At 53.4% G+C, this 14,932-nt stretch overlaps 1 protein-coding gene across 3 annotated transcripts in view; it reads left to right on the forward strand.

Moving 5' to 3' along the window:
• The window catches only part of UPF1 (UPF1 RNA helicase and ATPase), a 1,138,135-nt gene that overhangs the window by 731,990 nt on the left and 391,213 nt on the right, over positions 1 to 14,932 (forward strand). The window lies entirely within an intron of this gene.

Below are 14,932 nucleotides of genomic sequence, written 5' to 3' on the forward strand. Positions count from 1 at the left end.
ACCGCTTTCCCGAAGAGGTTTGAGTCTTCAACAGGTTTATTTATTAAAGACGCATGTGTCTCCGGTTTGAACCCTGAGTTGCGCAGCCATACGTGTCGTTTTAGGACTATTCCCTGAACTAGGGAACGTCCCGCAGTTTCTGCCGCATCCAGAGAGCTCTTTACAATACTCTGGTTGACCTGGGTTCCTTCGCCAATAGTTGAAAGCAGGCGTGTACGTAATGGTTCCGGTGCTGCTTCGGCGTCTTTGCGCAGTTTGGCCCACTGCGCGTCCGCATAGCTAGCGAGCAAAGAATTGTTGTTGGCAATTCTTGCCGAAAAGGCGGCCGAGGATGTAACTCTTTTTGCAAGGGCATTTAACCGCTTGCCCTCCTTGTCAGGTGGTGCCTCACTGGTGGAAAGTGGTACCCCTGCCCTCTTTCTTGTGTTGGTTACTACCAGGGAATCCGGAATGGAATGTCCCCTGATGTACAGCGGGTCTGAGGGTGAAGGAGTGAAAAGTTTTTCAATTCTAGGATTGACCCCTCTGATTAGTGCCGGTGTGGACAGCGAAGGGATGATTCTTCTCTTCACCGAAGCGAGGAGGGGAATTGTCTGACTGACCGGGGGTTTCTCCTTAATTACCCTTTCTACAAAGTCTAATTCAGGGGAGAGCTCCCCAGTGTCCAGTTCGAAGTGTGCTGCTGCTCTGCGCAACAGGGCATTAAATGTGGGTTGATCGTCAATGGGAGACGTGTTTCTAACAGGTGAATTGTCAGGAGGATTTAGTTTCAGGACATCAGTGTCGGAATATATTGATGGGGATTGCCAGGGGTGAGAAGGTCCTTCTTCTGGATTTTCTCCGAAGCCTTCTCCTACCAAGTCTGGGCTGTCTTCCAGACCTTCCTCCTGGTTCCGTCCCTCTTCCTCGTCCATAAAATCATCCTCTTCCTCAAAATAATTTTCTTCCCCAGTGAGGTCATACACACTATGGAAGTCTGAGGCTGTGTCCTGTAGGGGATTGACTAATCTTGGAATTTTGGCCCTGGGGTCCTCCTGAGGCCCTTCTCTTATTGTCTTTGGAGTGGGAGGGTTTTGGGCATTCATAAACCTCTCCATTCTTTCCATGCAGAGATGGAGACTTTCCATGGTTTCATGGGGTACCCCTGAGCGGTCTAGCGGGGGAAAATTGGTGTCTTGTAGCTGAAACCGGCTCGACCTCTCCCACAACGTCGAGGAAAGTGTCCCGTCGCCCTCCGAAAAGCCTTCAGGTGTGCTGGGAATTCCTTCGACTGAAGGAGATCGTCCCTGTGTTTTCGGCGTGTCTTTCGACCTTTGCGTAGCGCTCGAAGAGTCTTTCCGCGTACGCTTGTGGGCGTCGGCTACCACGATCCTCGCCAAGCTTTCAGCGACTCGTTTGTCAGCGGAGAGCTGTGGTTTCGACGTTATGGGTGTCGAACGCTCTATGGCGGCATGCGCTTTCTGCTGATGCGCTCCGGCCGATGATTTGGGGGCGGCACCCTTATTTGCCGAAAGCCCAGTCGCTGGTCGCGGCTGCGGTTGCGAGAGGGGCTTCGAACCCGAACGGTCCGAGGAGGCCGCCGGTGAAACCTGCGTCTCCTTGGGCGCTGATGCTCCCTTTGCCTTCGGCAAAGAAGAGCCATGGGTTGTGTGCGTCAATGTCGCCGGGGTGTTCATCCCCATAAGCAGGGCGTGAGCCGAGCCCGTCGGGGCCGGGGACAGACGACGAAGCGCGTGTGCGCTCTGTAGGGGGGTTTTCGACTTCCGTAGCGGAGGTCGTGGTATCACGTTCCTCGTCACTGTCGGAGGTAGCGACGGTGGGTGGTGCGTCGGCCTTCGACATAGCGTAGGCCGCCCACCTCCTACGGTCTTTTAGAGTCTTCGGCTTAAGAAGCCGACAAGCCGTGCAACCTTCCTCCTTGTGATCGAGGGGCAAGCAGCGGTTACACCGTGAATGCTTGTCCTTCCAAGTAAACTTGCCCTTGCAAAGCGGGCAAAACCTAAAGGGTGTCCTCTCCATAGCTGAGGCAATAAAACGTGATAACCACCCCAGGGGAAAAGGAAAGGCATTCTCAGAAAAGAACTAGAGATGTCCCACGACCCCCACTCTCCCTACTGTATTTGGCCTGCGAGGCCAGGCCACGTGTTCGGCAACGCCGAAGGATCTCCTCCGCTCGTCCCCTCCGTCGAAGATCTTGCTCGGCGGAGACAGCTTCACAACAGCGTCGAGGGGGGGGGAATCGATATGTTCTATATTAATATAGGAAAACGACCAAAGGTTGAGGAGATGAAATCTGCAATGTCTCTCGAGGAGCTCCGCGTAAAGGCGACCAGTAGCTGGGCGGAAAAAAACAATCTTAGGGACCTCGACACGTGAGGGATTGTGGGTACAACACACGTCACTATAGGGATAGTGTTACAGACACGCCTTGTCGACGTCCCCTTTTCGACTATGAAAAACAAAATGCAATACTCCGCAGTGACCACTGGATGTCGGACCTATGCACAGCATGTGAAGCTAAGCAGATACAACCATCAGAAATGCTTTTACGGTAAGTAATGCATTGTCATACAAGCCAACGCCCAATAAAAGAGAGCAGGGGTACAGATTGCCTTCAGTAACACAGCGAATGCGCAGATAATGCGGACAAAAATAGACAAACAGGGCAGATGTGTCCTAGTGAATGCGAAAGTAGAGGGCCACTCCATCACGATAGCAGCACTTTATGCCCCAAATACAGGACAAGGGGGGTTTCTTAAGGAAACGTTAGTTAAACTGGAGCAGTTTGCAGTAGGAGAGATAATATTGGGAGGGGATGTGAACATAGCTTGGGACCCAAACTTGATGGATCAGCCCCACGGCAACAGGGGCAGGAAACTTCTTCCAAAACTCTGCGACAGAAAAGGAATAACTTAGCATTTGAGGACATCTGGAGACATTTGTATCCCACTCAAAAAGGATGCACATACTTCTCTAACGTCCAGGATAGATTATCTGTGGGTCTCGACCGGTCTACAGGGCAGGATAAAACAAGCGGAGACGGGCTCTATCACGTTATCAGACCATGCCCCCTTGTGGGCAGACCTAACACCAGCCCAAAACCGCTCGGGACTATGGAGGTGGAAACTCCCAGAGGAAATAATCAGAGACCCAGTACTAGGGAACACACTCAAACACATGCTAGAATACCTCTCACATAATACACTCACAGAAATATCTAAAGAAACCCAATGGGAAACATTTAAGGCAGTAACTAGGGGCCACATGATTGCATTAAAGGCACAAAGGGATAAACGGAATCGCAAATGGGAAGAGGAACTAGAATCAAACATAAACGCAATTCACACAGAAATTACCCAGAAACCAACAATTAAACTGCAGAGGGCCCTGAGACACCTCGAAGGACAGCTGGAATCCCTCCGCACCAGAAGGGCGGAGAGAGAACTATTCTATATGAAACACTGGTACTACATTCAGGCAAACAAAGCAGACAAACTCCACCAAGTGGCGGAGGTTCGCAGCAAGGTTTCCCCAGCAGGGGAGCATTGGGCGATGCATTCACCTTCCCCTGGGCGGCCTGTTCCTGTATGCATTCCTGCCGTTGCTTCTGCGACTCATCAATGAACTCGGACGGTCCCGGTGCAGGATGATCCTTGTTGCACCAGTGTGGCCGAGGCAGATATGTTTCCCGGAGCTTCTGGACTTGTCAGCGTCCCCCCCCGTCAAACTGCCGACGGACGCAGATCTTCTCGCCAGGGAAGGAGGCGCCATCCTACATAATGACCTGGGATCGCTGAACTTGCAGGCCTGGCTCCTGCAGCACTAGAGCTTGGATGCTACAATATCCCGGCGGACTGCAAGGAGGTGCTTGCAAAGGCCAGGGCGTCCTCGACTCTTAAGTGCTATGGACATAAGTGGAAGAGGTTCTCTGTCTGGTGCCGTGCACAGATCAACCCTTTACGGATTACGGTCCATCAAGTGCTCCCGTACTTGCTGTCTGGCCAAGGCGAGACTGGCACATGCCTCCTTAAAGATCCACCTGGCGGCTAGCTCCCACTACACCAGAACTCTGGGGCGGTCGTCGTTGTGGTCTCGCCTGGTGAAGGAGTTCATGAAAGGACTGTTCGGCTCGTTCCCGCCAGTGAAGGCCCCGGCGTGGGAGCTCAACGTGGTGCTGAGCAGGCTCATGGGTCCTCCATTCGAGCCCTTACACTCGGCACCGCTGAAGTTCCTATTGAGGAAGACAGCGTTTCTTCCATCACCTACACACGACGAGTGGGAGAGATCCAGGCCCTCTCCTGTAAACCTCCATACCTGACATTCCACAAGACGAGGGTAGTGCTGAGGACGCACCCTCCTTCATGCCCAAGGTGCCGTCAGACTTCTATCTCAACGAGCGCTGTTACCGGTTTTCTTCCCGTCGCCTTCGTTGCCGGCTGAGAGGACTTTGCACTCGCTGGATGTGGCTAGAGCGCTGAAGTTCTAAGTGGACCGCAAGAAAGACATCACAGCTGTTTGTGAACTTTGGATTTATGAAAGGGAAGGCCCTCTCGAAGGCTTCCATTTCCAGATGGCTCTGTGGCTGCATCATCCATTGTCACCGGTTTGCAAACTGACCGTTGCCTGGCCGTCCGAGAGTCCATTCAACCAGAGCGATCGCTGCGCCCACAGGGTTCCTGTCTGGTGTGCCCCTGCTGGACAAATGCAGGGCTTCTACGTGGAGGTCGACGCACACCTTAATGAGATTGTACTGTGTTGACCGGGATTCCAGGGAGGAGTCCAGAGTCGGCCAGGCAGTGCTGCACAACCTGTTCGCTTAAAGGTGAGCCTGGTGAGGAGGTAAGAAATGCTTAATGTTGAGCCTTGCCACCTCCGGTGGTTGTGCATGTGTGTACTCCTATGTATTCTTGTATTCATGAGCATGTGAATCCATGCCAGATCCCATGCTGGAGAAGGAACAAGTTACTTACCTGTAACTGTTATTCTCCAGCATGGGTCTGGCATAGCTTCACATGCGAACCCTCCCTCCAACCCCTCTGCGGCTTTTCTCTTGGTCCTACTGCCACTTTACGTGCTACCAAATCTGAAGATGGCTACCACAGGAGGGGCTTAGGTAGAGGGCAGTCATTGGCTGGTGGTAGTATGACCCAGAGACCAGTGATTGGTTATTAGTAGAAAGACAGACCAGAAACAAAACTGATACTGATTTTTCTTTACCGAGGATTCCCAGTCTGACGGGGAATGTTCATGAGCATGTGAATCCCTTATACCTGATGCCACACAGCACCACCTGCTGTCAAAAACGTTCTAAGGTCTGCGACAGCAGAAAGATATCTAAGGTGAGGAATCTGTGGAAGGAACTGACATAAGAAATAACATTCTCCAGCATGTGGTCTGGCATGGATTCACATGCTCATGAATATTCCCCGTCGTCAGGCTGGGAATCCTCGGTAAAGAAAAACCAGTATCAGTTTCGTTTCTGATCTGTCTTTCGTAGTAGTAACCAATCACTGATCTCTGCGTCATACTGACCACAGCCAATGACTGCCATCTCCCTAAGCCCCGCCTCTGGCAGCCATCTTCAGATTTTTACCGCACGTTCAAGTGTTGGGATCCTCGTGCTATTGCTCTCGAGCTTTAGTGCTTTTTTTGCGCTTTTTTCATAGGAAAATGTTCTGTTTTTCGGTCAAAAGAGCCTCAAGCTCCACCGTTTCTTTATCCGATCAACGGGGACCCGTGTCGGATTCTTCTACGCCCCTCAAGGGTGAAGATTTCGTCGAGCCACGCTTTTGGAGGACTCCAGAAGTTTCTCAGGCCCATCTCGGACATGGCCCAGGAGAAGGGAAGCTCGACGCCCTGAAAGCTGTTCAGGGTCTGCCCTGGATGCCAGCTTCAAAATGTCTTTAAGGAGGATGAACACTCCCTTTGCCTCTACTGCCTGCATGAGGACAAGACGCACGTGTAGAAGGACTGTGCGTTTTGCGGCAATATGTCGGAGCGGACCATGAAGGACTGCCATCTGCGTCTCGCCAACTGGCTGGAATGGAAGAGCCCGTCAGGTGAGAAAAAGAAGTCCAAGCGGTCTTCTAAGACCTTTGAGGGCGCCCCGGCGACGGGCGCCCAACAGAAGGCCAAGCACCGCGAGTCCGCTGGCACCGGGAGCGCCGAACGGTCGGGCTCTACAGGTGCCAGGCAGGGCGCATCCTCCCCGGCGCCATCAACCATGAGCCAACGCTCTGGCTCGGGTAAGAGGAAGGCCGAGCACCCGGCAAAGCTCCTGGAGAGACCCCGGTCGAGCTGAAGGCCCCATCGGAGGGGGAGCGAGGCGGTGACCCTCCTCCCCCCCCAAGGAGAAGGCGGGGAGCGCTCCTAAGGTGGTGAAAGCCTTGATCCACCCGGCCAAGGCCTCTATCGAGACAGTCGGGGCGCCCCTGGCTCAGCCTGTGGAGGCTACACAAGTGGTGGCGACCTCGGAGCCCAGAGTCTCCCTGCCACCGCGGAGGGGGTCCTCTTTCATGCCCATCGACAGGACCCCCGTGAAACCCCCGATGGAGAAGAAAAAGGGGGGGGCAGGAGGTCGTCATGGATTCAGCCTCAACCTCTGAAGAGGAGCTGATCGAAGTCTTGAGCCACAGCGTTGGCGTGGAAGAAGACCAGCCCGTCGGGAGGGACCCTGACGTCGGAGACGACAACGTCAAGGGTGCCGACGGGGCTCCTGACCGCCGGTCGGAATCCCCTCAACCAGTGCCGCAAGTCAGCTCGGCGGCCATTTTGTTGGCTATACAGTCCTTATGCTCGGAGATAAGGACGAGGTTGCTGTTACCACCAACGGAGGAACCGCTCCCGATGGGGGAGCCTGAGCCAGGCCCTTCTGGGAGCCCTCCTCCTAAGAGAAGAAGGATTCATCCTCCAGCTCCTTTTCTCAACCATCGTGCCCTGCTCAGCCCCCCTCCCTGTCCACGACCCGTGGGGATGATACGGGGACGGACACGACGGGTACAGACGACGAGGTTTACGAGTATCTCCCATCGTCACCTCCTCCCCGACGAGATTGGATCGTTTCATGCCATGATCGCCAGGGCATCCAAGCTTTTCCAGCTCTGCCCGGAAGAGAAGAAGGAAGGTTTCCTTTATCAACGGCGCGAGACCAAGAGGAAGACGGTCCTCGCTGTACCTCTACTGGACGATATCTAGGATGAGGGTCTCGCCCTCCTCAAGAACCCATCCACAACGCCTGCGAGAAGGGATCGGTAAGAGAAGAAGTAACGGGTCCCGGACGCGGCCCCCTTGTGCCTTCGGGCACAGCCGACCCCGGACTCGGTCGTCTCTGCGGCGGCCAGGAAGAAAGCAGGGGGGGGGCCTCGGCCTCTATGTCAACCTCCCCGCCGGACGGCGAGGGAAAGAGATTGGACACAATGGGACGCAGAGTCATCTCATCGGCAGCGACGACGATTAAGGCTGCCAACGCCTTGGCTATCGTAGCCCGCTACGACAGGGAGTTGTGGTACAAAATCGCCCCCCTGCTGGACTTCTTACCAGACGACAAGAGGGCGGAGGCCCTAGAGATCTTGCAGGAAGGAGCAGTGGCGTCGGACCACGCCATTACGATAGCGACGGACATCGCCGACAATGGATTTCGCCAGTTGGGCAACGGCGTGTGCCTTAGACGGCGTGGATGGCTAAAGGCAACGGACTTTTGGCAGGACGTGCAGACCAGAGTCTTGGACATGCCGTTCGACAGGAGCAACCTGTTTGGGAAAACAGTGGACGATTCCCTACAAACCATCAAGACGGACACGGAGACGGCCCGGGCTCCTGGTGTTCTCCAGCAACGACGGGCGCCCTTTCGGAGCGGCGGAGGCAAGCAGGGTGCCTCCAAAGGTTCCGGGGGCGGATTTTCCACCTATCGTCAAGCGGCCCGTTCGTCGTCACAGGAAGCCTACAGGGGACGAGGCAAGTTGGGCGGACCCCGCCGTCCTCGCCAGGGAGGACAAGGCGGCAAAGCCTCGTCGAAGCAGGACTGAACCGGCTGTGGGGTCGGGCCCCCACCGAAGCACCCCGGTTGGAGGCCGGCTGGCGAGCTTCGTCAGCGCGTGGGAGTCCATCTCCACCGACCGTTGGGTGCTGGACGCCCTGGTCCAGGGTCACGCGCTCGAGTTTCTAAAGAAGTGCCCGCGCGTCCCCCCCCCCCCCGTGGCCAGGAAGGAACATCACATCCCTCAACTTCTCTTGGAGGTAAAGGTGATGCTCAAGAAAGGCGCCATCGAGCTCGTCCCAAAGAGGCTTTGGGGCTCCGGAGTTTATTCAAGATACTTCCTCGTGAAGACGAAGATGGGAGGATGGCGTCCCATCCTGGACCTAAGACTGAACAAATTCATCAAGGCACAGAAATTCTGGATGGTCACCCTCCAGCACGTCCTGGGTCAGCTGGAGGAGGGCGATTTCCTGTCGTCGTTGGATTTGGAGGATGCTTACTTCCATATCCCCATCCTAAAGGGACACCCAAAGTTTCTCAGATTCGTGGTCCAAGGGCGTCACTACCAGTTCAGAGCCCTTCCCTTCGGATTGAGGTCGGCACCCAGTGTGTTCAACAAGTGCCTCGCACCTGTGGCGGCGCGGCTGCGCATGGAGGGGATCCACATCTACCCCTACCTGGACTGGCTCATCCGAGTAAAGACAAGGGAACTCGCCGCGGAGCACACGGCGAGGACCGTCCAACTACTCGCGGACCTGGGATTCTCCATAAACTACGCCAAGTCCCACCTGGTGCCCGCGCAAGACGCGCTGTTTCTGGGAGCGAAACTCGACACAGTGGCGCTTCTGGCCTCTCCGTCGGAGGAAAGGACGAGGGCCATCTTGGGCAAGGTGCAGCGGATGCTGGCTGCGGACGCGGCCAGGGTGAGGTCCATCAAATCCCTTCTCGGAATGATGTCTTCTTGCATTTATCTCATCCGCCTGTGCAGGCTTCGGATGCGCCCGTTACAGGAGTTCTTGGACGCGCGCTGGATTGAGACGACGGGCAGCTTCGAGGACAGGATCACACTCAACGAGAGCTTCCGACGAGCGATCCGATGGTGGGGCACCCGCGCGCATCTGACGGCGGGCATGGACTTCCAGACCCCGGGCCAGCAGAAGACAGTGACCACGGATGCCTCCCTGGAAGGGTGGGGAGCGCACACCGAAAATCTGCACGCGAGAGGCCTTTGGCCCCCAACGGAGAAGTCCCTCCATATCAGCTCCGGGCAGTGTTTTGGGCCCTCAGGTCCTTTCTTCCATCCCTCAAGGGCAAGGTGGTGAGGATCTTCACCGACACCACCACCACCATGTTCTACATCAGGAAGCAGGGCGGTACCAGAACCCCAGCCCTGTCCAAGGAGGTGCAGGATCTGTGGCATTGGGCCGTCGCCCAAGGGATGTTTCTGGTGCCGTTTCATCTGGCAGGAATAAAAAACACCATCGCTGACTCGCTCAGCAGAGAGCTTCGCTCGTGCCACGAGTGGGAGCTATGACAGGATCTAGTGGACCGCCTCTTCCGACGGTGGGGCACTCCCCAGATCGATCTGTTCGCGACGGTGACGAACTCCAAGTGCCGGAGGTTCGCCAGCAGGTTTCCCCAGCCGAGGAGCATGGGCGATGCTTTGCTTTCTGGTTCCCCTGGGAGGGCCTGTTTCTTTACCCGTTCCCTCCATTGCCGTTGCTGATCCGGCTCATCAACCAGCTCAAGAGGTCACGGTGCAGGATGATCCTCGTCGCACCTGCGTGGCCGAGGCAGATATGGTTCCCGGACCTTCTGGACTTGTCAGCATCACCGTCAATTAAGCTGCCAGTGGACGCGGATCTTCTCTCCAGGGAAGGAGGCGCCATCCTCCATGACCTGAAGTCGCTGAACTTGCAGGCCTGGCTACTGCAGCGTTAGTTTGCAGGCTACGACATACCGGCCGACTGCAGAGAGGTTCTTGCAAAGCCAGGCGTCCTCAACTCTTAAATGCTACGGACACAAATGGAAGAGGTTCTCTGTCTGGTACCATGCACATAAGATTAACCCTCTACGGATTACGGCTCCTCAAGTACTGCCGTACTTACTGACGCTGTCCAAGGCTGGACTGGCGCACGCTTCCATCAAGATTCATCTTGCTGCGATCTCCCGATACACCAGAACCACGGGACGGACGTCTTTTTGGTCTCATCGTCTGGTGAAAGAATTCATGAAGGGACCTTTCAGATCGTTCCCTCCGGTGAAGGCCCGGCCCCGGCGTGGGAGCTCAACGTGGTGCTGACCAAGCTCATGGGACCTCCGTTCGAGCCTCTGCACTCAGCTCCGTTGAAGTTCCTGTCGTGGAAAACAGTGTTTCTTGTGGCCATCACCTCCGCACGACGAGTGGGAGAGATCCAGGCCCTTTCCTGCAAGCCCCCGTACTTGAATTTTCACAACAGGAGGGTAGTGCTCAGGACGCACCCCTCCTTCATGCCCAAGGTGCCGTCGGACTTCCACCTCAACGAACCCTTGGTGTTGCCTGTTTTCTTCCTGTCGCCTTCGTCGCCGGCTGAAAGGACTTTGCACTCGCTGGATGTGGCTAGAGCGCTGAAGTTCTACGTGGACCGCACGAAGAGTTTTCGGAAGACGTCATAACTTTTTGTGAACTTTGGACCTGTCAATCAGGGGAAGGCTCTCTCAAAGGCTTCCATTTCCAGATGGCTCTCCGGCTGTATCATGTACTGTCATCGGTTGGCAAACTGACCGCTGCCCGGCCGTCCGAGAGACCATTCCACCAGAGCGATCGCAGCTACCACAGCGTTCCTATCTGGTGTGCCCCTGCTGGACATCTGCAGGGCTGCTACGTGGAGGTCGACGCACACCTTCACGAAATTCTACTGCGTCGACCGGGATTCCAGGGAGGAGTCCAGGGTCGGCCAAGCAGTGCTGCGCAACCTTTTCGCCTAAGGTGAGCCTGGTGAGAAGGTAAGAGATGCTTAATGTTGAGTTGTTGTATTGCTTAATGTTGAGCCTGTTGCCACCTCCCGTGGTTGTGCATGTGTGTACTGCTATGTATTCTTTTATTCATGAGCATGTGAATCCATGCCAGACCCCATGCTGGAGAAGGAACAAGTTACTTACCTGTAACTGTTGTTCTCCAGCATGGGTCTGGCATGGATTCACACGCGAACCCTCCCGCCTTCCCCTATGCGGCTCTTCACTTGGTCATACTGCCACTTCACGTGCTACCAAATCTGAAGATGGCTGCCAGAGGCGGGGCTTAGGAAGATGGCAGTCATTGGCTGTGGTCAGTATGACGCAGAGATCAGTGATTGGTTACTACTACGAAAGACAGATCAGAAACGAAACTGATACTGATTTTTTTTCTTTACCGAGGATTCCCAGCCTGACGACGGGGAATATTCATGAGCATGTGAATCCATGCCAGACCCATGCTGGAGAACAACAGTTACAGGTAAGTAACTTGTTCCTTAGCACTGGTGTAAGTTATTTGTTGGTCTCTTCCAAGATCAAGTATAATCATGACTGGAGGGCATTTGTTTGTGTTAAGTGTTGAGATCCCTGTCTAACGGCACAAGAGTCAATTTAAGGAAGATAAACACGTAGCGCAAAACTGCAAAGTAAATGATCTTTTGTGACATGGAGGGGATTTTTATGCTAAATTAAGACATTTGTCAGTTTTATTAGGCGATAATGCCATTCTTTTCATGGTGTATTGTCTGATGTTAAGCCGGAATTGTTATTTTTTGGGATTCTGGGGCCACTTTTTAGGACCCCCTAAACATTTTGCTTTTCCCCCCTGGTCTTTTTTAGTTTATTATCTTGTACATGGCCAGAGGGACTTCCTGAAGTCCCCCTGCCTTTATTTCCCTTTATACCTTATTTAAGGTATATGGTATTGGGTTGCCCCTAAGGTGCCCAGTCCCAGGGAAGGCCACGTCACCGGCCCCCCACCCCACCTCTTCCCTAGAATGATTTTCACTGTAATATGTGGTTAGGGGGCGGTAGGCTGGTGGCGACACTGCTTTAATTTTGTCTGCAGCAATGGTGCAAACCATTTTACCACATTGGTAGCCCAATGCCCCTTTTTTTGTAGCCATTGGGGTACCATTGTTTTTTAAATAATTTTGTTTTAATCATGCTCCTAGCCATTTTACTTTCCTGGCTTTCCTTGATCTAAGTGACAATGAGATGGCCTGAAAATTGCTATTTTGACGATGTGGGCTCTTTGTGTGCCCAACATGGCTGCCTCAGTACTGGTCCTAACTGGTTTAGGCTAGTAGAGGTCCCTGGACTAGCCCCCTCACTTCTTGCAGGAGTGGCTTTAGTGAGTGGCAGTCACAGTAACCACCCACTATGGTTGACCACTGAGGCCTCTGTCCCAGCCTATTTTTGTGATTTGCTTGCTGGTTTAGGGCCAAGCCCCTGCCGCATCTGTCTTGCTGCTTTGTCTCTGCAACTTGAAGGTGGCAGGTCGTCCAACCTTCTGAAGGAGTTTTCCCGCAGCCCTCACTTGGCAATACTTGCTAAGTGCAGTGGCTGGCCCTTATTCCGGTTTGAATTTTTTGCTGTCAGAAGTCCATTCTGGATTGCTTGGAAGCCTCCAGGTGACTCCCCACATTTTCTGGGTTGAGCCCTTTGCTTTGGGCCAGTCTCTGGGCTGTGTTACTGCTGCTTGCCACGAGGATCTTCTCCTTGGCTGTGGGGTGCTGTGGATGTCCACCCTGCTACTGGGACCCTCATGGTTGGCTTTCATGTTCCCCTAGGAGACTGTCGCCATATCTTTCACTCCTGGCTTGAAGTTAGAGACCCTCAGAGGAACTGCTTTCGTTTCTGCATTGCTGTGGCTTTCGTTGGCTGATAGTTGAAGTCTTAGAGCAGCGAATCCTACAAACCGCACCTGTGAGGAAGAGTAGTCTACTTGCTGGGTTGTTTCAGGTCCCTGGTGTCCTTTCTGCCAAAACAGCTGTTGAGTACTTAACTTGGGGTTATAGGAGGGGTGATTATTCCTGATATTGCAACACCCCCCTCTTCCGAGTGGTCCCCTGGTCCGTGCTAGTGATTCCCTGGGAGGCAAGCCCTAACAACGATTCCCCATAGACTTGCATTGGGGGAGGTGTCGACTTGCATTGGGGCAGGTGTCGACTTGCATTGGGGGGGCGGGTCCTGTTCTGCAACTTTTTCATCTGGGGTCCCCATTCTGACCTTTGTAACACTTCCTTGGGCGTCTCCAGTGGCTGTACCCGAGGCTGATGGCTGCAGCATCTGCACTTGTGATGTAGAAATGTGCTTACCTTTTTCAGTGTGGATGAGCCTTTAACTTTTACCATTATTTCATGTGGAACTTTGAACCTTACTGGAACTCTCCTTAAAGTGACGCTGTGGTACTTGCCTGTCCCTGGATATTTTTACTGGATCCCCTAGGGATTCATTGTGCTTTGGACTAAGCCTCACAATTTCAATACTTCTGATTTACTATCCATGTTCATCTAAAGTCATCCCTTGCAGTCTTGTACTGGTAAATGTACCTGAAACACTAACTGTAACGTGTAACATTGTGTATATTTTTCCAAGAAATTTAGCAGTGAGGGGTTTCCGAACGTAAATTGCTTTTCCGTCCTCTTGGACCTTTAAGTATTGTCCTGGGCACCTTGGTTTTAATACTGTAACGAGGACCTAGGAGGTTAAATATTTTGTTTTGGGCATTGGAATTGTGAATCTGTTTTGCCTTGGGATTAAATTGTTTTCCCTTTTTGTTCCCACACCCTGCTATCTTTGCCTTTATAAAGCGTGCAAACAGCCCAGAGGCATGTGTTGGCCACCAGGCCTATGGCCTTTCACATCTATTAGGGGTTGGATGTTTCTTTAATACACTTCACTTAGTTGTACAGGTTACTGGGTGCTTACTGTTAAGGAGATGTATCATTATTGTGCGTCATCCCATTTCCTATTGAGACCCCCAGCACTTTTTCCTGGACTTCTGGAACTTTTTCTTTTAATCCTGAATGAGTGGAGCATTCTTATGGGCTCTGTCTTTTGGAACTCTACCTGTACAATGGAGTCTGTCTGCTCCATAGCTCTTAAAGGCATCTGTATTTTACTACTGCAGCACACAGCACATTATGGGCAGTGTTGCTGGGGACCCCGAGGGTCCTCCTTTAAGATTATTTTCCAATATCCTTAAGTAAACAGTTCTTAAGGATATGATATGGCATTTATAACGCGCCTATACACAAGTGTTTCTAGGCGCGGAGGCAAGGGAGGGGAACAGAGGAAGGACGGACAAGGATCCTACTAGGCCAGGTGTCAGATCGCGCAAGTGAGTGGGAAGGGACATTGCTGTACATAGGAAGATAACAAGTAACTGCCAGCAAGTGGCAAGTGCAGACATCAGATGTCAAGGGTTGGAATGGGGACTGTAGGGATACAGACCAGTCCTAAGTGCGGGGGTGCCCGGTGGGCAGTGTTAGTGTGCGACGCTGGCAGGGGGAAGGACCTGGCTCAGAGGGTGTCCAGGTAGCCAATGCAGTTCAGGTTACAGCCAGGAGCTGGTCAGAGGAGAGGAGAAAAAGCAGAAGCAAAGAGAAAGGTTTTGAGGTGTTTCCAGAACCGGAGATGGTTCTCCTCGTTTGGGGGAGGCAGGGAGGCTGTTCCAGAGGGAGGCACCAGCCGGAGAAAGATCTTCCACTAACTCATTGCTTAGAGAACCGACTGACCCTGGGGGAGTTGGAGGCGGATGAGCGAAGAGCTCGAGAGGGAAGATATTTAGGAAGAGAGAGTTGAAGGTATTGAGGCCCCAGGCCCCAGAAGGCCTTGTGAGCGATGCAGAGGGTTTTGAACTTAATCCTTGCATCCACTGGGAGCCAGTGCAGAGATTTCAGTCCTAGAGAGATACGATCCCTGGGCTTGAGGCCAAGGAAAAGTCTTGCAGTCCTG

The sequence above is a fragment of the Ambystoma mexicanum genome, chromosome 1p (genome assembly GCF_040938575.1).
Source record: "Ambystoma mexicanum isolate Mex_15411 chromosome 1p, UKY_AmexF1_1, whole genome shotgun sequence".
Lineage (NCBI taxonomy): Eukaryota > Metazoa > Chordata > Amphibia > Caudata > Ambystomatidae > Ambystoma > Ambystoma mexicanum.